This window comes from Cygnus atratus, chromosome 1, assembly GCF_013377495.2.
Source record: "Cygnus atratus isolate AKBS03 ecotype Queensland, Australia chromosome 1, CAtr_DNAZoo_HiC_assembly, whole genome shotgun sequence".
Classification (NCBI taxonomy): domain Eukaryota; kingdom Metazoa; phylum Chordata; class Aves; order Anseriformes; family Anatidae; genus Cygnus; species Cygnus atratus.
Window position 1 is genome coordinate 182,684,642 of NC_066362.1, and position 26,743 is coordinate 182,711,384.

Consider the following 26,743-nt stretch of genomic DNA (forward strand, 5'->3'; position numbering starts at 1 on the left):
TTTTTCTCTGTTCCTTTCACATTTTTTTAATGTTCTTCAATCATTCAATAAACAGAATCTCTTTTTCTCAAGTCTGTAGACTTGGAAACTTTAGTTTTGACTAAAGTACATAAATGGCAATACACTGAGTTATGTGGAAGGAAAAGACTGAAGAGTATGGAATGCCTGGTGTGGGCTGGCAAGAACAATTTACCACTTGCAAAAAGTTCTGGCTGGGGGAACTGCATGGCCTGTAACAATAGAACTAATTGAACTAACTTGTTACAGATTTCATAAATTAGAGTAATACAGCAAAAAAAACGATAATCTGTATTTTTTCTAACAATGTAGTCTCCAAAACAAATTTAGAAAAATTCTAAACTGCAACAAAACATATTACTGTACTTTGTGATTTCAAGTTACATTATTTCTAATGGGTAATATATCAATAGAAGCATACTTAAAATTATACTTAAACAATAGAAACCTGAGGAAATCTTCCTCCATTATCCTAAATTAATAAAAAATAAAATTCATTTTAATCAATTGACTAGATTATTTCAAATACTTGCTGTATTTTTTTTTCTAATGCATATAAATTTTCATCTTAGTAAAAATGGTCCTTTACACTTTCATGCTAATATTAAGAAAAGCTTTCATTGATACAAAAAGAAAAGAATCTGAGAGAGAAGAATATTAGCGATACTTTTTACCTGGCACTGAGCAAACCTGGCTAGCATTTCTGCTGTGGTTTTTCTTTCCTTACAGATGTAAAAATAATGAGCTATTTCTTCGGGTAAGCTGATTCAGCTTCACTGGTTTTGATAAAGCTATCCTGTCTCACACCTGCTGCAGATGTTCTTACCTGTAGCCAATGATATTGCAACGCTAAATCAATTATCATTTGCTAAATTTGCAGCTTTCTCTTATTTTTCAAGCTTCCTTTAATCTTTTTTTTTTTTTCCTGTGTTTAGTGGTTCATGAAATAAAATACACCCTAGTAATATTCACACAAACTGCAGAAAGAAGGGGGAAAAAGCAGCATGATTGGTATTGCAGATACATAAAATTTAGCTGAAATGAAAATGATCAGCTGCTGGGCATTCATCAGTAGGTGTTCTTAGGAAAGTGGTATAATGGGAGTGGTCGAAATGCATGTCCCAAGGGAAACCTAATTCGGTGTGACACTGTGCACAGATAACGGAAGGCCCAGCCGTGCTGTTACAGCATAACCTCTAAAGCCGCAGTATGTGTTACACATTTCACAGAATGTTTAATTTTCTCCCTATACCACTCTCTCCCTGATACAGTACCTACTGCTGAGAAACATTTGGCGTCTAGCTACATGCTGGGAATAAAATATACTAACATATATTCAGGACATTGCAAAGATCCAGACCCCACTGTCCTGAATCAGAGATAAAATTCTATTTACTTTGTTTTCTTCTGAGTAAGACCACAGAGATTTTATCTGAACATTAGTTTAATTGGGAATTATAAGCACTGGCAAGACCCACAGGAGACTGCTAATGGGTTATCATATGTAAAATGCCAGAAACCGTAAAGCACATTGATAGTGCCACACTGCATTCACCCCTGAAAAGAAGAAATGTCATGATACACATAAAAAGGCATAGGAAATACTGTTAATTATAGAGGTATTTGCTAGTGATAAATTAAACATGATACACTCAAAATAGAACTTTGCTTCTCAAGATCTAATAAGGAAATGTGTGGGGAAAAAAATGCTCTGCTCTTGGAAGTGAGCATCAAAAACCTCTGAAAGTTTTGTCTACAATTCCAGTGTGTAGTAATGCAGTCTAATCTCACTAGTGCTGATAGCAGCTGATGAATTCATGCACAAGGTGTACAAATACTCCAGTAAGATCTAGATCAGCTCTCAGTAGCAGTTCCAATGTAATCTAAAACGGTGTAGTCTTTTCTGTACTTCACTGCAGATTGTCATTGTCTCTACGGGGTACCTCTACTTCTCTCTCCCTGTCTTTGAATGGATTTGGGGTGTACGACTATGTGTCTGTGTATATATAGAGAGATAAACACTTATATGCATGAGTGTGTACTAGAATGAGTGGATCAGCTTACTAGAGCAGCTGCTTTTGGCATTTGATCTGTACTTGAATCAACACAAGTCGATCTCATGAGTGCAATTAACATCTCTCAGGAAGAGCCAGGCAGAGACCTGTTACAACATGTCTGGATTGCGCACTGCACTGCTCAGTGGTACCGGGCTGTTTTCTGCGGGGCTCCCCAAAGGCGCTATGTTCTGCCAAAATCTTAACAGTAACTAATTTGGGCACATCTGAAATATGTATCGCAGTGGTTCACCCAGGAGTGCTCTGATACAGAGGCTCGGTGCTGCAACCGTGACAGTCCCAGAGCAGAATTAATCTGGCATTTTCACCGCTCAGCTCCTGCTGAGCAGTGATGCAGAGTGGCTGCATCATCGCTTCCTTTTTCTCTGCTGCCCGTGGAGGTCTGGTGCTTGTACAAATAGCTGCCATCAAAAGCGGTGCATCTGGCAGTTCCTTAACGCTTGCTGTAATGGCATTTCCAGGCGTGTGCGCTTGCCTGCTTCATCAAGCGTTTCACGTCTCAGTGTGCTCAGGTCTCTGTTAGAGATGTGGGGTGATGCATTTCACATCATTTCACATTTTTTTGCATCCCCTCTCCCCTCCTTGGACAGCTTTGCCCTGTCTCCTTCCCTCTGCTCCCCTGTGCTTATTTCCCTCTCCTCCTCCTTCCCCCGCAACCCCTGCTGTTCCCGGGAGCCCGGGGGTGGAAGATAGCCTCCCAGTGCTTCGGGCAAACTCGGGAAACGCTGAAGCGGTGTTTGGTGGTGGTGTAGTCCCTACGGACAGCAACAGTGTCGGGCCAGAGGCAACCCCCGGCCGGGGCGGTGCAGGCAGGGCTGGGGTGCGGCAGGGGCTGCTGACCCAGGCCAGGGGCAGGACCCTGCACCTGTGGGGCGGCAGGTGCCTGCCGTGCTCCGTGCCTGACCCCAACACGGGGACCGAGCCCCCGAAAAGGTCTCAAATAAATAAATAAACAAACAAATAAATAAATAAATATTTTTGGTCGTGCTATCTTGGAAACTGGCTCAACACGCTGCGTCTTTTTCGTGCCATTTCCAAGCTCGTGTATGTCCTAATTTTAGGGAAAGGAAAAGTGAGGAAATGGTACCTAAGCTCCCTCCCTCCGCTCTGCTATTGTGAATCCTGGCTCCGGCTCGGTCCCGCAAGTGCGGGATCCGTCAAGTGCGACTCTTGGCCGGCCGGACCCGGCGGTGCCGGGGCAGGGAAAGGGGCAGGGACCCTTCCGGACAGGGCAGCAGCTCGGCGACGGCTGCTCGGAGCGGTCCAGGTCTTCCCCAAAGATGCGACAGCAAAGTTTGCAGTTACACCGTCCGGCGCGGTGCTTTCCTCGGCTCACCCATCACGATGGCCCTTTTCCCTCTCCTCACCCTCCCGGGGGGACACTTCGGCGTGAGAGCAGCCAAGGCTCCGCCGAGAAGCGGGGCCGGGGGGGTGCGCAGGAGCGCGGTGCGGCCGCGGGGGGGCGCGGGTGCGGGCGCCGGGGGCCGGCGGGGGCAGCGCCGCGGGGGCGGCGGCGGCGGCGGCGGGAGGGGTCCCCCGGAGGCAAACGGTGCGGCCGGCCGAGGAGAGAGCGCCGAGGAGGGAAAGCCCCGGTGTCTGCCCCTCCGTAGTCTCCTTGCCTTCATTCCTGCGCCTTTCCTCCCGCCCCACGCCTCGCAGAGCTGTGCTCCGGGGGGGGGAGGGGGGGGAAGGAATAGTCGCGTCGGAAGGAGCGGGGACTTTTTGCAGGCACCATGAGGCTCTCCAAGGCGGTGAGGAGATGCCGCACTGAGGAGCCGGGGATGAAGCTGCCTCTCATCTGTTGCACCGGTGCCGGGCGGCTGGCGCGGTCCCCTGGGCTGGGGGTGATGGAGACCCTCTAACTCGTGGGCGTAAGTCCGAGCGTCTGAGTGTGGGGCAAAGATGAAGAAAATAAAGTAAGAAAAATAATGGGGGAAAGTGGCTGAGGCGGACGAGAGCCAGAACTAAAAAGAACACCTCTTAAAGGGATTTAACTTACAAAAAGGATTGAGAAGGGTACTGACGAGGGAAAATGTGACCTGTTAAAGCTGTTGAAGGAAGATGCCGGCTGTCAACGCATGCACCTAAACCAAGTAAGTTCTCATTAACTTTGTTATATTTTCCTTCTGAATCTTTAATTCCCTTCTTGTCCTTCTACCATAAATAAATAAATAAAAGTCCCCAGGACGGTCTGAGCTAACTTTTGCGCCGGCACAAGCACTGAACGACATTGCGCACCTCCTTGGTCAGAGCCCAAGGGAGAATTAGGACCCTTTTCTTTCCCCTGTACATAATAAAGGTGGTTTTTTTTTGTCTCGCAGCCAGTACCGTGGGAAGCGGCATCCCTCGGTGGCTGGGTGAAGTGTGACACCTGCAGGACAGCTGAGCGCCCGGGGGCCGGGGGATGCCGGGCAGGGAGAGGGCAGGGGACGGCTCCCCGGCGGCTCAGGGCTGGACAAAGTCCCGCATTTGTCCCCGGCTCCGGACAAAAAGCGAGGGAGGCTGCAATGGGAGGTTCCCGGCCCCCCGAGGGGACCTCGCTCCCCGCAGAGAGCCGCGGTGCAGCCCGGAGGGAGCTTACTGGAAAGGTTTAAGTCCTTCCGGGAAGGACCTCCTGCCTGGAGGATGGAGAAATGCGAGGTAGATAGGAGAGGAGCATTATAAAGCTCCTGGTGGGATTCATCCGTGAGTTAGGTTTACATTTGCAAGGTGCTCGCTGTTGGAGCGACAGGACAGAGGCCGTAGTCTTGTTGGAAAGAAGCAGTTGATGCCCTGGAGCCGTAAACGCTGACAGAAAATTACACTCTACAAAAAGGCAGATTTGCAAAAATCGCTGCTATTGGAGAAACCTGCAGTCTTTTTAATCTAATATATTTCCCCGTTTTTACAAGGAAATGTCATTTATCCACTTTTGTTTTACTGGACTCTGTTGAGTGATTTCCTGTTAGCATGGCAACCAAAAATTACATTTATCAAAGCATGCCTCAAAAGTGAGATAGCTCTACCAGTTCTAAAACACCTTTTAGGTGAAAGTAAATAAACCCACTTTCCAGTCTCTGCCTTTCTTCCCCAGAACAGGCACTCCTGAAAAAATGGGTGAAAAGATGATAAAATGGAAATTGCGTCTTGATGTCATTTAAGGAAGCAACACTTCTTTTTACAAGAATCAGTTCACGTATAGATTTTCTGTAGCATACAGCAAGCACAGAATGGGAAATAGTCATTTTTAAGTCCTACGTGCTAGATTAATGCCAACATTAGAGCACTTTTGAACACAATCTACTTGAAATTTGAAATGTAACTGTACTGCAGTGACATAGCACGTTTCAGTGTTTATGCTTCTTTTTCAAAACCCAGACCTTGATAGCTTAGCAAGGTTACATATGGAAATATATAGAATTTTCTATGATTTTACCTCATTCACATAAGCAAGAATTTTACATACAGAGAAGCCAAGCACGAGTGAGACTACTTTACAACTGTCTTGGAACAGCAAATTCTGGATTTACAGAGGACCTAAGTTTACACCACTTCTTCAGGCAGGACTCGGAAATAGTCCTTTAATATCAAAACAGCTGAAACTTTCATGACACTCTCATGTTTTTCTTTTGGTGTTACCTTCTATACTGAAAAAAAAAAAAAAAGTTGTTTTTGTCTGCACAAAGATGAGGTTTCTTACTACAGTTTTTGTTTTTCTTCTGTTGTTCAGACTTCGGAACAGATGAGGCTGTATTTGGAAACAGCAAAGCATAAACATGCTTGTCTTTTAAATTTAACTTCAGCCACTTATTCTGACACTATATATAGTAGTCAATGCACTTAAAATAGCTCCAGAAAAAAAATCTCATTTCTTCTTATCTCATCTTATTTAGAGCCAAATACTGCTAGTTGAAATTTAAGTCAGTTGAGGTCACTCCAGATCTGGTATGATTTTGCTTCTTTTTGAGTATGCCCACTGCAAATACTGGGTCCTGATCAATGTAGCTCCACTCTTAGTGGAAGTGGATTTGCATTAATCCAGCGTGGAAAGCCCGTCAAGTTTACACTGGAGGACACATGTAGAGAAAACTATTAAGAGATTAGTTTTCAGCTTTGTGTATGTGTGTATTTTGCCTTAGGTGACAAGCAAAAATGAGCATGACAGCGCCTCCTAACACCTGAGACCTTTCTCCATGCCAGTACACTGTTTGATCTGTCAGTTTTTTTTCTGTGACGTGATTCATTGCAGTGAGGGGGCAAAATCAACAGGGAAAATCTTGTGTAGCATCTCTGCCTGATCTGCTACATTGGTGATTCTGGTAATCAGTGCTAAAAAGGACTGAATTCCTTTTCAAAATGATGAGTAAGTCAGCATGACTTGTCTTATGGAAAGGCAACATAGAAGCAGGAAGAAAAGACAACCTATTTCAAGAAAAAGCAGATAAAAATATAGAAAGCATTGTTCTACTGAGATATTTAATGGCTTTATTTGTGTCAGATTTATCATTACCTTTTCTGTTCAGGTTTAAGGTGGATCGGGTTATAGTTTGGTTATTTTATCAAGCATAATATTTTAAATTACTGAATTCATGTTGAAGATAAAACTTCATTTATAAACCAGTTCTCCATTACCGTGTTTGTTTCAACAAACAAAATTCCAGGAACTATCTGTTTAAGAAGCCCTGATTCCACTGAGGAAGATAAAAGACAGAGATGTGCCCTCAATCTAATTTTAAGTACTGGGGCATAGCATTAGTATAACACCAGCAACAAGGGTGCCAGGATCTTCATGCCTGTTGAGATTTGCTGCTGGAAAATAAACTCACCTGATTAAAAAGATATTAATTGTTTTAGTTTATACAGTGAAAAAAGAGAAAGGCTGAGCAAATTGAGTCTTCTTTTTGTAACAGATACCCATGCAAAAATCATTCATAGGTGCATTAGCTCTCTGTCAAAGACTTTGAAAATGGTAAAGAGCAATCGTAATTGCTTTGCATAGTGAAGTTTACAAAGGAATTAAAGGATTTTAGTGTGCTGAACAAACAAAAAAATATATAATGCACCTTTTAAAATAAATCATTCTAATTTTTTTCTTAGGGCTGTTTTTTTTTCCCCTTTTTATTTTATTTTTTAAACTTCTGTTTCATTCTCAACCACTTATTTCTAAAATAGGTAGTGACTGGTGTGGGACTAGAATTGAAAGGAACCTTCAATAAAAATTATATTTTTTTTACAGCTAAGCTATTTTTTCAGTGACTGTGGGCTGAAGGAGGACAGGAAAAGCTACTTCAGTTTGGGTGAATTTTACATGTATCAGGGAGTTTGAACCAGTCAAATTCAACCTGTAAAGTCTATGGCAACTTCTGCAATTGCTTGGTCATTGATTGAGCCTGTTCTGGATATACTCACCTGAAGAGCTTCTCTCATCCATGTACATGTCAGATGAACCATTTGAATATTATGGTAATAATATTATCTGGTATTTTATGTAACACATAGAGTGGGAAACAATAGATAGAGAAAGAGTTTCTCCTGGGATTTTCTGAAACAAATGTTATGGGTTATTCCAGGGATACTTCCCACATACTGTGGAAAGCTTCTGAGGAGCAAACAGCCCTCCACAAGAAGGCAAAGGCCCCATCCTATCACTTGTGCATAGATGGTGAGCAGCCAAGCCTTGCGGTGGTGCCCTTGTGCTCTTCCAGTCCTACCTCAACACGTGCTTGTTTTCCATGCATGTGCCTGATGCAGAAGTTCTTTTATTTATTTTTTTTATGTGATTCCTTCTAATACCAGTTTTAAGAAACATCCTTATTGGTTCAGAGAAACGTAAAATTCATGCCATCTACACTCACACTTAAGATCAGACTGGAAAAACAGTTCTATGGGCTCTTGCCCCTTGTGTCCTTGTGCCACCTAGTCATGCAATGTGCATTTCAGTTGCCGATACAGAAGTACATCCTACCCTTTTAGTTGACTTAAGGTATGTTCCCTGACTGCCGACTGCCTCTTATTCTAGGAGGACACCAGTCTCTTATAGGTCATGTACCACACAGGCCAGCCTTTTGTGGTTACTTCTGATACCCTGAACTGATGCCTGAATTGACATGAAATACTTGTGTGTTGGCTACCGAATCCTTTCTCTCCTGGAGAAAGAAAGGCAGGAGCCAAGAGTAAACAATCTTCTGTACTTTTACATCTCCTTTGGAACAGAAAAAAAAATATCCTCCAGGAGTGTCTACCTCTCTTTGCTCGCTATGCAGAACTGAGATAAGAAACCTGCCTTCTTAAACTGGGTTAGCTCAATCCCAGCTGTGCAGGGTGTACTGTGATAGTATAGCATGAGGACTGCTATAAGCAAACTAAAATGCAGGTGAAAAATAAAAGACATGCACGTACATACACCAAACTGCTACGCTAACTTTGAAACAACCTGTAAATAGTGTGAATTTATGACTGGATGTACACTTCTGGAAGGTTGCCACCTACTACCTCTGCAACCCATTTTCCTTACAGAGGATTCTTCAAAACGTCATCTTATGCAAACTGTCAATAACAACCTAAAGCTTCTATAACTTTTTGGCTCGATGTCTGGTCTTATGTCCATCATAAAGAGGTAACAACAGTCGAGAGAGACAATGATACTCTCTGTGATGGCCAAGTATCAGGGATGATTACTAACCCAGGCCATAAAGCATGAGAGGAGCATCAGTGCAACTCTGCATTTACCCTCCCAAAAATGTATGTGAAGCTGGCCTGGCCTGAGAGCCTGGGAGCTCCTTACAAGATGTGGGCATTCTGCCAGTAAGGACCTTCCTACGGTAGGTTCTGTGTTCGATTGACTGAAAATTCAATCTGCTCACTTTAACCATCATTTAATCAAAGTACCCGCTCACATCACAGGAAGTTAGCAATCCTAGGAAAATCAATGCAGTCTTCTGTTCATTAGATTAATGGACAGGCTTTTGCCTGTGTTCCTTTTGTGTTGCCATAAATCAGGAGAATACTAAAGAATATTTTTTTGAAGATTAAAACTGTAGTATTCCACAGCATAGAGACTGTCTTTAGTGGATTGGCAGTCTAATGTCAGACCTAAGTGTACTGGACTAAGAAGAGAGCGCACCAAATTTATTTCCAAGGAAAATTACATTGTTTTCTGAATTCAAACACTACATTTGTTTGAAAAACTGAAATGCTTTAAATATAGTTTTTCCATTTTAAAAAGTACAAACAATCAGTTTAATTTTTGAGTAAAGGAATCGACAATAGGGTTGTAGCAGAAGATACAGGGTCATTTTATGTCTGATTTAAGATTAGCCCCAGTAAATTTGTATATTGTGATCTATGTCAAAAATATCTTTGCTGACAAGTCCTGAAAAGTGCCAAAAAGGGATTTTTGCACCAAAGGTTGGATTCATTTCACCTAGCCACTACAAATTTGATTGCCATTTGTAAACCAACCATCTATGTTCCTTGTATAGTCACTGGAGAGATACAGAAACTTCCAGTGGACAAACTAGTCCATCTAATTCATACACCTATAATAGAGTGGAAGGAATTGCTCTCTGCAGGTATATATTTTTTCTGATGTTGGATTTCATACAGCTAAAATTAGGTGAGATGATTTTTTCCCTAATGGTATCAAAGGAAAATAAAACCCACATTCAGAGGGGCCAGAAAATCAGTGTCTTTTTAATTCTGAAGTATCTCAAGGTCCTACTTACCTTCATGGTACAGATGCAGACATCTTAGCATTAACTAGATGACTCCACCATGGTAAATTAATTAAATTATCCTGTTGTCTGTTCCAAGAGTTTTTAAGAATTTGTGGTTTGGTTAAGTATCTGAAATACATCTTGTAGCTGTGCCAAGGGAAATGGGAGTGTCAACTGGACCTTTGTAAAGGGAGAACACACAGTTCTGGGTGCTCACAGCCTGCTTCCTGTGAGTGCAAGATGTCTCTCTTCCAGAGAGCACATTCTGCTTCTGCAGAGCAAAGGAAAGCAAGGACAGATTCTTCTCAAATGCTCTCAACATTGCTATTTCTACAGTGAACCATAATGAAATGAATACATAATTACAATGAAAACTATCTTTCAAAGATGATATCATTGTTTGAATCTCTGTTCTTGTAGATATGTTTGTTATTAGCAAAACACTTCAAAATAAATCCTCCTGTTACGCTTCAGTGCTGACTGCTGCATATACCCAGCTTATCTTCTACTGGAAAATAACTAAAATATCCCATTTGTGTTTTGCTTATACTGAGAACATTTTATTTTAAATTGGGAGAGATGTTTACCTTTCTTTTCTTTTTTTTTTTTTTTTTTTTATGGTAATCACTTAAAGTGATTGGACCTGCAGTAAATCCCTTGAATTTTGTGCTGGCATGGTGAGTTTGTTTTTAAAATGTATTTTGTTTTATAGTACATTCATACCTGCAAAAACTACTGCCACCAGTTTCAAAAGCATACACTTTCACTATGGTGGCTTTAACTATCTAGTAGATACCATACAGGAGGGATTTTGGCCATGAATGAAACCAAAACCAAGTTGCCTACAGACTGTTCTCTAGTTTTCCTTATGCATCTTAGCTACAAAGTCGACATTCTAAAACCAATAACTGCTTGTCTTTGAGTGTATTTAGACACTTTAACGTTAAACATGACAGACTTTGTAGGCTGTGGAAGGAACCTAGTAACTTTGTAGGGTGATTGATGTGACCTGTCTTGAAGAAGGTTAATTGTCCCGTGCAGGTCAGTGCATTTCTTCCCATTACTAACAAAGGAGGATTGGGATGACAAACCAACTTTGTATGTCTATTTTTTGGATTCCTAGGCTAGCAAATACTAATCTCACCTTTTTTCTTAAAATGTTTTTTATCAAAATACTTCTTAATGGCACATAATGATTAATAAAGCTTCATAACAATAATATAAAGAATATACTAGTATTTTAAAAACTGATCAGGAAGCTAACACACAAGGCACTGAGGTCACATGTTGCAAATTGATGGCATAGGTACTTAGTCCTTAGTTTGTACTTAGTCTTGTGCTATAACTACTCAACTACTCTTTTTTTTTTTTTCTTCTGCAGAGCAATTACAAAAGCATATTTTGGTCTGCACGCTTACATAAAAACATTTTATTTATGATTGTTTAACTTAGAGATATTAACTTTGAACATATTTGTTTATGGACTGAAGCCAGTTGTACCAAATACGGAAGTGATTTGAGATGATTAAGTACATTTATCACTGCAGTATCTTCATGTATAACTAAACTTCCTTATACTTATTACTTTTTTTTTTTTTAATCTCTTTTTTGAGGATTTGTTTCTTCCACAATACTTAAAACAAGGGCTCTGACCAAAGGTTTGAATCTCCCCTTTTCTGAGAGTGCCTTTGTCCACAGGGAAAAAGCAGAGGATGCTTGGTGGGCTGGGTTGCATTTCAGTGGTCAGGTATTTGTCCAACCTGAGAGCTTGCACTGTCTGATCTAACTGACACACTAGATTTTGTAGGGGTGGTTCAGGATAAAAGAAGTATTTTTCGCTCACTGCCAAAATACTTCCTCTTCACCCACTTACTAGGAACCACCTGCTTTTCACAACTGCCTCTGCTGGCTTCATGCCCATTGGGAACTTTCCTCTATTTGAAGAATTCCTTTGGGTTAACTGCGCACAAGGATCTACCTTTTTAGATTTTAATAATTAAAAAAATGTCCAAGCATGAGATAGGGTCTGGATGAAAGCCTTTTAATCCTCCCTTTCATTGTATTTTTTTGAAGGGACATTACTCTCATCACATGCTGTTTCCTTGTTAGGCCCATTGGTGAAGTACCATGTTGTTTTACTGATGTCTTCTTACTGATGTGCCTTTGATCTTTTGCCCTTGCCCCTTATTAATGTCAGATTTCCCACCCACTCGCTCATTATGTTAAGTCCAGAAATTGTAGTTGAATTCTTAGTGACACTGAAGTGGATTTCATTTTGGCTTTAGCGTTACCAAGCACGAGACTCTGGGATGTAACCAGCCACCCAAGCCATTAGGACAACAGTACCCATGTGTGTGCCTGCAGAGTCTGTCCGATGAGATATGTGCAAGGACCTCTTTACCTGATCAGTCCTCAAAGCATCTGTAGTTCATCAAGACACTGCTAGTAACACCCAAGGAACCAGTAACCTTGCACAGAGTATCCTGCACTACCTGAAGTCCACATTTCAGGGTCCTTACTTTCAGGAATAATCATTGCTGATGTGGTAACATCATTGTGGTAATCATTGCTCCTCAGTGGTAACATACAACTACACTTGTCCTTTAAACAAGGTTATACTTACTTTGGACAAAGTAGCAAGTGCATGAATGAGGCTTCAAGGAAGACAGAAATAAGCCTACATTTCAAAACAATAATAGACAAAACAGTTTTCATTTCAAAGCAGTCATATATATATATATATATATATATATATATATATATATATATAAAAGACAGTGAAGAATGTTGAGACACTAGCACATTCAAATAGGTCATCTCTTGCTCATATTCTCCATGATATTCCCATTGATAGATAGATAATAGACATCTTTCAAGGCTTGATTTCCTTCTGGAAATATACGTGTTTGGTAAACAAGTATTCCAGGACAAAATGACACTTCAGTCATCTTCCATTAGTGCTTTCTTGCTTAACTCAATGTTTACTGTTATTTTAACACTTTCCTTAAGACCTTTTTCTTAAAAACAAATTCTACAATAAGAATTACCTACATGAGTCAACAGCTCAAAATAGTTAAGTTTATGGTCAGCATGCAACAGATTTTAAGAAATAAAATGCTCCATGTGTTTTGCAATTAAGGTCTTGACTCAAGGAAGTTTAAAGTCTTGGTATTCTACTGATAACAATGCTTCATAGGGTGCTTCTTGTTAAGTGTTCACTTTATTCCTTTCCTCAGTATGAGACATTTGACTGAATGTAGGCCTAAGTGGTATAATTTGAAAGATCAGGTGAATATTTTCTATATTATAACAAATAAAATATTAGTATTATATTAATCCTTTATGGAGAATCCAGCATAAATTTAAGAATTTCACATGTAATGTAATTATGGTAAAGATGTTTCTAATCTGCATGTTGGCATTTTTCTGTGGAAAGATTACTTTGGTTCACTGAGATATGATTTTTTTTTCTGTTTGTTTGTTTTTGTTTTTGGCATTTTTTTTTCCATTCTTTTATCACAAATGTCTGAGAAAACTCCTATTATTTTCACTTTTATTGTATGGGTAGCTGTGATTTAACAAGTCTATTTTATAGCCAAAGATGCCATATTCAAAAAAAATTTTAGCAGCTTTTGCATATCATAAAGTTTCCTAAAATCCCACAAGCTACCTGCTCTTCTATTTATTTGCTTACTTATTCGCTCTAAATTGCAACTGTGTGCACTGTTTGGGGTGGAGAATAGGAAAACAACAGGTTAATTGAAATTATGATAATAGTAAAATTCCTTTGAAATTCTAGCTCCCTATTGTGAAAGTCTATGAAATACAAAATGAAACAATTGTGTCTTCTCATCAGTCATACGTGCATTGGCTTAGACAGAAGATGTTATTTCAAAAATTTGCCCCCTTGGTTCCAAGAGAATTATAATGCTCTGGCAGCTTCTTGTTTCTTCTCAATAATTCATCAGTTTATAAAAAATAAATTGGGTCTCATTCTCCATTCCAATGCAGCCAATGCAATTACAAGCTGGGGAGAACCTACTCTAAAAACTTGCTGCTGTAGAGTGTTTTAGAAAAGCATGTAGGCCTAAAACACTCATCTATTTGCCATCATTGTTACCACCTATGGTTGCAACCCACACAACTACCATGTGTAATTGGGGGAGGGCTTGCAACCACTCTGTCATTTCATTCTCTATCTAAATTCTTTTTTTTTTTTTTTTTTTTTTTCTTTTGCAGTTCACATTGAATCTTTTACTGGAGGGAAGCAGTGAATCTTCTCTTTCCATATACAGACATAGTTGACAAGAACTAGAATCTCACTGTATCTGATTATAAGAATCCCTGCATTTTTCTGTTGCTGGTAAACTAATTTTAAGAAACCAAATTAAACAGATGATGACACCTGTAATTTTTAAAATAATCTTTTTTTTAATTATTATTATTTTTTTTTTAATGGTTTCTAGAACATTCAGGAACCATTCTGAAGAGTTTTTGTTAGCATCACTAGAAAACTGGTTGCCAGTTCAAGATTATGGCACATCAAAGCAACAAATCAGTCTTGGAAGTCTCTGTTATAAGCAAAATTCTCATGTACTCTTACATATTCAATACATTCAAGTTGTTATTCATAATTCCAGTAAATGACATATATTTCACTGAACATAAGGAAACACAGTTTTCATTTAATGTTTTATCTATTTATGTCAACTATGAAACCAGGTGCTGTGTAATGTAGGAATCATCAAGGTTTTTGTTCAGTTTCCCCAACTTTGCTTTATGTCTTGTGATATCTCAATAACTGTCCACAGTGATAGCTCTATCTATCTAGTGATAGATAGATAGATAGATAGATAGATAGATAGATATCTTAGTGATAAGATATCTAGTGATAGATTATTGCAATAAAATTAATTTCCAGTGTGGGGATTCCATTAGGAATGGAATATTTTATGGGAAATGCAAGCAATTATGTTTATAGTTTGAGTATTTTGAAGGAAACAGTAGTGTCTACATCTATAATCTGAAAGATTGACAGATTTATGGATGTCCAAATTGTATTCTGTGCCAAAATATGCTTATAGATATTTATGTATGTGCATGTACATTTGTACATCATACACATATATCTATATATACACACATAACAGAAAAATGCATACATAAGTTTACATATGCATAGATATTTATGTGCACTATGTGCTTTCCTTTTACTGGGACACGTTAAAAGTTAATTTTTGCTCCTGCAAGTGAAAGAGAAGATCTATCCTGAGGTCCATAACATAACCTGTTAAAGTATCTCTCTGTCTTGTGTGTGCACATGCAGAAAGCTATCTGTATCTTGTTGGCTGGGAATATTTAACTCTCTCTGCACTGGCTTATATGATTTAAATAAGTGTTTAAGTCAAGTTCTTGGCCAACTGTAGTTTAATTGCCCCCACAAGCAAATAAGGGCTGTAAATTTAACTATAGTAGCAACCTACCAGGGTATGGAAAATTAATAGTGGTCCAGAGACATTTTCTTTCCTTACAAGTTTAGAAACTCCCAGGAGACAGAGGCTTCTTTAACAGCCAGCAACTTCTGGGCATGGAGCTGACAGCCCTGACACTGTGCTAACAGTCACAGCTTCTACTAGGGAATGTTTTTCCTAAATCTGGTAGCAAAAACAGCTTGACTAAGATGGAGCCAGTATTTTTCATTTTGTTTATTATCAAGAAGGATTTTTTTCTAGACTTTTATGTAAAAATAATAACTCACACATTTAAAAACACAGCAATCTATTAATCACATCTATGTAAATCTAGCAACAACATTTTTAACCGTACAATCCTAATATGAACTGTACAGGGCAGCTGTTAAGGAAAGGTTTTGAAAGCAGACTGGATACTCTCATGCTATGCAGCTTCAAACTTCTTCAGAATCCTGCTTCTGAGATTGGAGACCACAGTGTGCATGATATAAAAGGAAAAAGTAGTTGATCCTTCATCATCCTGCTGGTTGTTTCACAGAGGTGTTGCAATGGCAGATGCCTAGGAGCTGTGTTTTCTGATCTTCTGTACTCACGGGTAAGAACTGTAATGAGAATAGAGAAGGAGGATACAGGATACAATGAGAAAGGGAATTTTAGAGTAAGCAGTGTGTATCATCCAAGCCAATGTAGGACATGACAGCCTGGCCCGATAGTTTCAATCCCCCTGTGACATGCACCTGAGTATGGTCCTTGTCAATTTGTTCAGACTAGCAGTTACTTGAAATATCTAATAAATCACCTTCTCCAATGTAACCAGAAACACATAGCTGATATTCCAACTTGTTTACTTAGACTTCTTGATCATCCCTGTATTCACCTATCTACAGAACACTGAATAAGCAGTACTCTTTTTGCATGGGTCTGTGAAGTAGCTGCACAGAGTGATCGAGTGTAAGGGGCTGAAGAGGACAAAACCAGACAATTCCTCTGACTTGTCTATATAACACTGTTGGAGTTAGTCACAAACCCACCCATAGCAATTACTTTTCAGATCTTGATCTCATGCTTTAAAAAATATTTAAAAGTTTTCCGAACAGTGACACAGAAAGGTTAAATGACTTCTGACTCATTAATATCTACCATCCATAGATAGCATTTCCTTTGACTGCTAGCTAATAACTTATACAGTGGAACTGGTAACTTCAAGTGAGAGTAATTGCTAATACCAAAACAAAATGGATAAAATGTAAAGATTTGGCTTGGGCTGCCAGATTAGAAACAGAGATGATAGCCAAAAGTAGTTTGCAAAACAGAACTGCTGGTTCAAGGGAAGTCAGTTGCAGCTGTTCTGAATAACATAGATAAAGCACAGACTGACTTTTGCTCAGGTCTATAAAGAAGGCTCTTTTCATCATTATTAGGGAAGTAGATTTTCAGACATATATTCAGAGTGTTTTCTCTCCTGTAATATTGTATCACTTTTCTCCTTATTGTTCATAATCATATATTCAATTTTTAATCATTGTAATAATTGTCCTGTGTCTCATCAAACAAAACACAAGAGCTCTGTCCCAGTGTTGGAACACAAACTGACACTGAGAGCATTGGGATTCTTCCTTCATCTGTCTAAATAAACCTCGAATGCCAGTGCAAAGAAACTGAAAAGCACTCTTCAGGGGCAAATCATCATCTCCAAATATACTAGAGGCTGAAACAACCTCTGGAAGTCACTTAGTGAGTGACAGATCTTAAGTTGTCTTAGCTTAATATCTCCAGAGTTCTGACCATGAAGCTGTTCCTAATCAGAGGTCTGAAGCTGCAAAGTGTGACAACTGCCATCTTCATTTCTCCCATCTTCCTCCATTGTCTTTCTAGGTGTGGTGGTTCTACCGTGCTAGGCAGCTGAACACCACAACCACTCTCTCACTCCCCCTCCTTAGATGAGGAGGGGAAGAAGTAAAGGAAAGAACAACTTACGGGTTGAGATAAGGATGATTTAATTAAAGGGAAAAAAAAATATTAAGGAAAGATTATTATTAGTTAAACAATTTAACTAAACAATTTAACTAAACAATTAACAGTTTAACTAAAGGGGAAAAAAGGAAAGGGGAAAGGGAGGGGGAAAGGGAAAAATTAAACAAAACAAGTAAAGGCTATGTGGAAGTGCAGAGGAAAGAAATTACTCTCTACTTCCCACAAATGAGCAATGCTTGACCATGTCCTTGAAGCAGGGCCTCAACGCACGTAGCCGGTGTTCGGAAGGAGGACAGACATTTTCACAACGAGATCCCACCCCTCCCTTCTTCCTCCTTTTTCCACCTTTTATTGCTGAGTGTGACATCATATGGTATGGAATATCCCTTTGGTTGGTTTAGGCCAGCTGCCCTGGTGATGTTTCTTTTCTCACATCTTTGCCCACCCCTAGGGGGGTTAGAGAGAGTCCTGATGCTGTGCCAGCACTGCTCAGCAGCAGACACAACACAGGTGTGATACCATTGCTGTTTTAGCTACGAGTGCAGAGCACAGCACTGTATGGGCTGCTGCAGGGAAAGTTAACATCCCAGCCCGACCCAGTACACTAGGTTTCAGTATTTGTCAGAAACATGACTGAAATAATACAAATAAATGCAAGCATCCTCAAGTGTTCTATATTGCTAAAAACAAGAAGAGGAAATTTCCAGAATTTCTACATAACATTATATATATATATATATATATATATAAATTGGAAATTAATTGATACAGGATTACAGTTATCAAATGGATTAGAGATGAAAACAGAAAGCAGTAGTAATTAAGACTAACTTAAAAGAAGGTTTAACAGCTGTTCAATTCCAAACAATTAAGAGACTGTTTAAATAAAGCACAAAGAATAGGAGGTAGCATGCCAGGGAACAGAAAAATACTGAAGAGATTTGGAAGAGGTTTTAAGAGTAGAAAAGATGTGGTTTGTTGAAGAGGAAAAAGACGGCTTGAAGTAGAAGATTAATAGATTGAGTGGTAACACTACAGCCAGATCACAGTGAGTCAAAAAGCGAAGAAAAACACTAGCTCTGTCATTTGCTAGTGTAGATGACAGTGAAATAGGTAGTAGTAATTTAACAGTAGATTTTAGGGTGTACAGTAACCAGAGCTATTCAACTGCAATTGTAATGTAGCAGTATTGTTGTTATATACATGCATGTCTTCATAGTTTTCTGATCTATAACACCTGGCACATTTAAACAGAAATCATAGATTCATGAATTAATTTATCATTTCCTTAACCACAGTCCTACAAAAATTTATTCCATGCACTATGAGTAATCTCCTACCCAGCTCAGTCAAAGTCTGCTTTACCAGTGACTTCAGCTGTGACGTTACTTCAACTACTGAGTAGTCCTATGGCCTTTGATATTTTAGAAGCAATAAAGACTGAAAGATAGTATGAATGGTGGGTCAGGCTGGCTCACTGGAGTGTTGGCATTTGAGGATGGAACATGTTACCATATATCATTTTGGCGATTTCACATTAAAGAAATCAAAGGGTAGACAAGAATGTACTTAAAATTGCCTGGGACAGCAAAAAAGAAAACAAATATGATAATATCACTACAGCCTTAAATAACGTTATATGAGTGACACCAAAAGTCAGCTATGTAGTATCATGGTGTGGTGGTTTCACACTGATGGGCAGCTAAGCTCCACCATACTGCTCTCTCGCTCTCACTCCTCAAAAGAACAGGAGGAGAAAATATGATGAAAAAAAGGCTCATGGATTGAGACTACCACACAGGGAGATGACTCACCAATTACCATCATAGGCAAAACAGACTCAGCATCGGAAGATAAATGTAATTTATTATCTATTGATAACAGAGTAAAAGTAAACTTAAAACACCTTCCCCCCCTCATCAATCCTCTTCTACTTCCTCCTCCCCCCCAAGCAGCAAAAGGGAACAGGGTCAGTCCCTGATGCTTCATCTCTGCCACTCCTTCATGGTCACTCTCTGCCCCTGCTCCACGTGGGGTCCCTCCCACAGGATGCCGTCCTTCCCAAACTGATCCTGCAGGGGCTGCCCACAGGCAGCAGCTCTTCAAGAACTGTTCCAACATGGCTCCGCACCATGGGGTCCATCTGTCAGGAATGGACTACTCCAGCATGGGTCCCCCACAGGCAGCAGCTTCCATCAGACCTCCTGCTCCACCGTGGGCTCCTCCTCAACAAGCTACACCTCTGTCCTGGAGTCTGCTCCTGTGAGAGATTTCCATGGGCTGCAGCCTCCTTCAGGTCAGCTCCACCTGCTCATTATGCTGATGTTCTTCAGTTCTTGGACATATGAACATGTATATTTCATACTTTTACATCAATGCTTTCCACTCAGGCGGCAACGTCTTGCCACAATACAGCAGCCCATTGGGTTTAACACTTTGCTGCCAATTGTATCACTTCCACTGCTGTAGCCACCCCCACTGGGCATTTACCACCATCTATGCATCAGTATAAAGATAGAGCCACTGGCCACTTTTCTCTTTGGCAGCTTTTAGGGCCAGTTGAATGGCTTTATTCTCTTCAAACTGCCCCTGAGCCAGGCATAATGGGGTGATTTTGCCACTCATTCCTATTTAGGCTCACTTTGGCCTCCAATACCAACAGCTGTTGGGATCCCTTTGTCACTCTTAGAATCATAGACTCACAGAATGGTTTGGGTTGGAAGGGACCTTAAAGATCATCCAATTCCAACCCCCTGCCATGGGTAAGGACACCTTCCACTAGACCAGGTTGCTAAAAAAACCCCATCCAATCTGTCCTTGAGCACTTCTAGGGATGGGGCATCCACAACCTCCCCGGGGAACATGTTCCAGTGCCTCACCACCCTCATGGTAAAAAATTTCTTCCTTATATCTAATTTAAATTTACCCCTTTTAGTTTAAAGCCTTCACTCCTTGCCCTATCACTACACTCCCTGATAATGAGTCTCTCTCCAGCTTTCTTGTAGACACCCTTAGGCCCCACTCTAGAAATACAGAGGGGTTCTGGCCCTTGGTAACTTGTTGACATTAGGGTACTCTGTGTGCAGGTTGTGAGAAACAATCTGTAGCCAATAACACAGGCTCGGGAGAGGATCTCAGTGAAGTAGCATTTTTACTCACAATTGTAATGGTGGGGGTCCTGCAAGAAGGAGCACCCAGCAAAAGTATATCATAACCTTATATTCTGTATTACGCAACACTTGATTCTTCCCCTGTTTCCTAATTGGCTGAGTACTACTTATTTTGGGACAATGGGACCTTCCCCTTTTCTACTTAACATACTGCCCACTGTTATGCCACTGTTATGCCTGCACAATCACTTTTGAATATACAAGTTTAGTGGAATTTTCCACTGCAAAAACACAAATTTATTTCTCAAAATTTGTCCACTAGAGCCTTGTACTCCTGTGGGTCTGATGTGCCAGGTCATCAGATCCACACAGTCCAATAAATCTGGTTGTCCCTTTCTTCTACCTGTCCAGAGGCAGGGTCCCTCTAGTCCTGATCATAGTATCCATCACTTAATTCTTTCAAATGTGAAACAGAAGTCCCTTCCTAAGGGTCAGCAGTAAGATGAGCCCTTCTGCTCCTTCTGGAAAACTTCCCAATAGAAACTGGAGCAGTAATTTTCCTAGAAGAACACCTTTTGGCTGCTATTTTTCCTTGCAGTTCACATACCCAAGCTTCTAGGGTCAAGGTGTGTTTGCCATTCCACTTCCTCATGTCCTCCTTATGGCCACTCAGATAAAACCACAGGGTGCAATGTGGTGTGCATCCACAGTATCCAAGGGAACTTGAGCAGAAAAGCACTGTCTCTTAAAAGCTGAGGTACTGGTCCATATAGGTGAGGAGGAAAATCTATGCTCTTCAAGCTGCTGAACCTGTTGGGACAGTTTCTCCACAACTGAGCTGCAGGCCTATAGCAGAGAAAAGAGATATTTGTATTGAAAGAATTGGCTGACCACTAAGTCCACTGTTGGTTCCTCTGTATCTTTCCAGCCCTTTGCTGCCACTGGCATATGAGGATGGTCTGCTCTGTACAAACTTCCACCATGTGGACCACATGCACTGGATCTTTGGATACCTGCTTGTCATCCATTTCACTATAAATCACCTCCCGCACAGCTATCTCACTCAGGTACTGGATATCTTTCTCCATGGTGGTCCACTTGCCTGGGCAACATATAACATCTTCCTCGAAGGGTTACCAGTCCTTCATGCCTAACAGGAGGTGCCTCCAGAGTCAGAGGACTGGTGTCCCTTTCTCAATCGCTTTGTCAACGGTCACTTCCCTAGAGAGGGATCCCAGCTGCTTGGCTTCTCCATCCTCTGAGTCCTGGCAACTGGCCCCGTTATCCCACCATGTTCACCTGGGTGATGGCTGAAATGTTTTGCATACCTGTCAACTCACTCTTCTCCCCCAGCTGCACAGCATTTATTTATTTATTTGTTTGTTTGTTTGTTTGTTTCCTCCTGTTGTGGTTTAGCCCGGCTGGCAGCCAAACACCACACAGCCGTTCGCTCACCCTCCCCCCTCCCTCTCCGGGATGGGGGAGAGAAACGGGAAAGTGAAGCCTGTGAGTTGAGATAACGACAGTTTATTAAGACAGGAAAAATAATAACAATAATAATAATAATAATAATAATAATAGTAATAATGTGTACAAAATAAGTGATGCACAATGCAATTGCTCACCACCCGTTGACCGATGCCCAGCCTATCCCCGAGCAGCCGGCCCCCCCACCCCGGCTAGCCACCCCTATATATTGTTCAGCATGACGTCAGATGGTATGGAATACCCCTTTGGCCAGTTTGGGTCAGCTGTCCTGGGTCTGTCCCCTCCCAGCTCCTGCTGCACCCCCAGCCTGCTCGCTAGCAGGACAGAGCGAGAAGCTGAAAAGTCCTTGGCTTGGTGTAAGCATTGCTCTACAACAATTAAAACATCAGCATGTTATCAGCGCTCTTCTCATCCTAATCCAAAACATAACACCCTGCCAGCTACTAGGAGGAAAATTAACTCTGTCCTACCTGAAACCAGGACACCTCCTTTCTTAAATCTGTTCTCACAGAGGTGCTAACAAAGTCACTTACTGGCTCAGATCTGGCCGGTGCTGGGTCCCTTTTGGAGCTAGCTGGAGCTGGCTCTGACATGGGGTAATTTTGGGGCTCTTCTTACAGAGGCCACTCCTGCAGTTCCCTTGCTACCAAAACCCTTCCACATAAGCCCAATAAACATGGATGGAATTGCTGAACTGTATCAGGCCTAGCAGCTTTTGAGAAGCAAAGGAATTACATATTTGGGTGATACAAAATTCTTAATGGTATTTAGATCTCAAAACATTCGCTAGCTGTTGAGTAAGAAGTAACACAGACCAAGATCTACACCAAGTCTTGGAAGTCAAGTAGGAGAAACTCCAAAGAAAGAAAGAGTTGTAAGAAATCTCTTAAAATGAATATGCTCTACTTGAACAGGTAGATGAAACTGAGAAAAAGAAGCAATACTTTTTTCACATGAATTTATATTCAAAGTGTAAGAGTCCCATTTCAAGCGTAAACCATTCTTGATTAAATTGTGTTTTTCTATGTGCTTAAAAAACTCTGTTGTTACTTTCACTAAAAGACAGTGTTGATTTCCCTTGTATAGGGTGTATATATCTCATTACTTGTGCAATGTAGCAGTGAACTCAAAATCTTTGGTGAATTAAAGCCTGGAAGATAACTGACTCCCTGAAATGAAGGAAATAACTTGTGTTGAAGTTAATGGGAGTTTTTTTCAATTAATGTTAACACAGCTACATCCTTACTGACTCCATCTAATCCCTTTTAAGCCTAGTAGTTGTGTTTGACAGTGGCAAAAAGCATAGTTCTGGACAGGAGTACAGTAAGACAGAATGTGTACACCATCATTTCTTATAGTGCTCTCCCAGACTCACCACAGATTAGGGGCTTACTTTGACAGATATGGTTTCTATATGTTTTGTAATCTTCTTTGGATTTTTGTTTCACAAATTTATTCAGTCTTCTGTGTAAGCCATATACACTTTTAACATTTTCACAGTCCTTCAGCAATGAATTCTTCAGGTCACAATGTGAAAATACATCAGCTCTTGTTTTTCTTGAACCCGGTGCGTACTGCCTTCATTCGATTGCTTTTAGATCTCATACTTGAAAAGGCAGTGAACATTTAATCCATGTTTGTCCTCTTCTTGACACCCATAATTACACAGATCGATATTACACCTTCCATCTGTTAGTCTTTACGTATCAAAGATTTCTAACTTAACTTAGTCATTCAACTTTTGGAAGATTTTCTGTAAGTTTAATTATTCTGTTGCCGTTCTCTAAATGTTTTTCAGTTCTGCTGGCTAATTTTTGAGAGGAGGACACTAAAAATGCATGTTCAATCTTTTGTGCCACTCTGAAATGAAAGAAAAATATACATTTCCATTAGTATGAGTGAAGCTTTTTTTTTTTTTTTTGACAGAAAATGGACATATTAATTACAGAAAATTCATCTTATCTTTCTGGAACCAAAATTCTTTGCCTTGCCCCTTGATATAAAACAAGAGTAACAGAATACTTTTTTTTTTTTTTTTTTTCCTGGAGCCAGCTTGGCAGAGGTAGCTGAGACACATGGGAATGTAACTGGTCATGACTCATTTAAGCTTAGACAAGAAAAGAAGATTTATAAAATATCTGCTATTTTGTTTATGGAAGTCTATTTCAATGCTGGGAGCATAACTTTTATTCTTCTATTTGAAATACAGATCAAACGGCTTTGTAAAATCTGAATCATCTTTTGGAAATGCTCGTTAATATCAGTAATTAGGCCTTTTAATTCCCATACATTTGTTAAAATTCTGCTTATTACTCACTGTAGCATATGGATCAAATGCAAATTGCATAAAAACTTTCATTATTCAGTTGAGCTTTTACTGTTTTTGCACTCTAATGACTCTCCACCCAGATGATCTTGTAATTTTGAGTTTTTTTAAAAACACATAACAGCCAGGCCTGTGAAATTGTAGAATTTAAGAGAATAGGAATTTACTGAGTCACTTAATACTGAAAATAAAAGCAGGGAGGCTACCCACTGAGCCATTCAGAAACTGCAGTTCTTTTCTGTCTTTTATGCTTTTAATTACATGTATCACAAAGTTACATTCACTCATTGAAATGTAATTTCAGTACATGTATTCCTCTTCAAGAAATCCAAGGAAAATAAATTGGAGATCCTTTAATAAAAAGTTAACAGAATACCTCATTTGTCTTTCCAGTTGTCCATTAAGGGAAAAAGAATCATCATTCAACCTCATTTTTCTCATGTCTACCTGGAAAAATTAGAATCAATATTACAGTACTGTTGAGATGCATTCATAGTCAAGTTCCTACTCAGTTGGCATTGACAGAAGCATAACCCAGCCATGAGCTAGAGAAATTTTGATTTTCATCAGGGAAGTGTCTGGAGATTTTGTGCCTGCCAGAGTGTTGTCTATTCCCTAACACTGTGAGGTGCTGTCTGTGTTCGACAACACAATATATGAACAGTCGAAGTACAGGGAAGGCTGAGTAGACCAATGCCCCACAGAAAACCTCTGGCTGAGACATTTCCAAATTGTGAGAAATACCACCAACCTTGTAAATGTTTCACTGTCTACCTTCCCCATCCTGCCTTATAATCCAGTTTTTATTTACAGAAAATATAAGGGTGGTATGATTCTGTCACATGCATCTGTGGCATAGCCCTAGGGATGAAAATCTTGTAGCTCAGAAATTCCATGAAGTCCATAACTCCAGTCACTGCTATATAATCTGGAAAAAAAAAAATCGACTGTGCTTTTCATTTCATGTTGTGTTGCAGAGTTCTTTTCTTAGTGGTTGCATGGCAAGGCTTATTCTGCTTTTGATGTGTTTTGATCTGGGATTCAAACATTCACTTGATTCCAGCAGTGCCCCACATCTTGATCTTATTGACATAGATCCTTCTGGTTGATAACATTTCTCCATGCAAAGCTTTGGAACATTTGCATTACTCTTTCAGAAAGAAAAAGGTTCAGTCTGCAGTGGCTCAGTCCTACTTTTGCTAAAAATCTTGACAGGGTTGCAGAACTGCACAGATTTAGTCATATTTGACTCAAGAAAAAAATGGTGAAAATAAAAATGAAATGGAGACGTACAGCATCTTTGAGGTCCCTCGGTTTTCTCTGCTGGACAAGAGTAATTAAAAATCCTGACTGTTATATGTGACCAACTTTGATTACTGTACCCAGAGGGATTCCTCTTGCTCCAACCCAATGGATGGGAGGCTGCAGTTACATGTCCACATGTCCAACCCAAGTATTCCCCAAAAGTGCATGTGCAAACATATGCACATATAGAAGATGAACATGGCTGGCCACACAGATCAACACAGGCAGAACATAACACCTCTACCAGTGCTTATAAACTATATTCACATAAAAGCAGGATTGCTGCAGAAGTTCTGGTCCTGTTCCTCATCTCTATGTGGTTCCCTTTGGTTGCTGACCTTAGGCACTCAATGTAGCCAGTAGCTAGCTCCAGATCCCATCTCTCCCTGTTGTTGACACCTGCTCCTGAAGTTCATGGTTCCCCTCCAAGTGCTGCTACTCAGACCTCATAACTTCCTTGCCTGCTAGTTAGTCTGAAGTTTGCAAGTGCTCACTCACACCCACTCAGAGTAGACAGCACACCCATGCAGAAGGTGGTGAAGAATAGAATTTAATGAGAAAGTGAGGTAGACCACAGGAATCAAGTGCAGGCTTTAGTCAAACAAGTGTGCTGACCAGCAACCTGTCTAAACTTGACCAACCCTTCTTATCCCATTGTCTATTTTCCCATATTTATTTCTTCCCAATCCAACATAATCTCTCTCTTCCCCTATTTTTGATCCTTCTTCTAAACACACCATAATAAGTTTTGCACACCTCTCAACTCCCTGGAACATTCTGCAGTAAGTTTTACACAATCCTAACAATTTCTTCTTCCTGCATCTCACAAGAAGTTCTATGCCCTGTAGGCAATAAACTCCTCTTGTTTGCATGGACTTCTGGAGAGAGTTTTCTGCCTTGACTCTTCTGGATGAGTTTCACAGCAGCAGGTCAAATTACTCCCCTTTGAGGGTTTTAGGAAGCAGACAGGTTCAGATGGGTTATTGGGTTTCCTTCACTTGCTATGGTTCCTTTGGCTCTCATGGATCACTGTTTATTGCAATTAGCCTTAAATCAGATGATCTAACACTTAGTATCTTCTTAGTTAAACTCATGAATCAGCCAATATGTTGGTAGTTGTCCTAGAGGATAATTTCACCTTTTTAATTCTCCCTATGAAAACTCTTCAGTTCTCACTGCAATTTGTACCATCTTTGAAAAAAATCAGCTCACTAAAAGTGTAAAATACGACAGCAAATCATCATTCAGGAAAAGGCAAACTATATGAATGCAAAAAAGAAAC

General features: G+C 40.2%; 1 protein-coding gene across 2 annotated transcripts in view; it reads left to right on the top strand.

The window, feature by feature from the left end:
* The first annotated feature begins 3,603 nt into the window (after positions 1-3,603).
* The window catches only part of TRPC4 (transient receptor potential cation channel subfamily C member 4), a 164,355-nt gene continuing 141,215 nt past the window's right edge, over positions 3,604-26,743 (top strand). Inside the window, exon 1 of one of the 2 annotated variants that reach the window (XM_035542830.1) lies at positions 3,604-4,186. The gene's annotated coding sequence lies outside the window, so the exon portion shown is untranslated. The remainder of the gene's footprint in view (positions 4,187-26,743) is intronic. The other variant, XM_035542831.1, reaches the window with a different exon arrangement.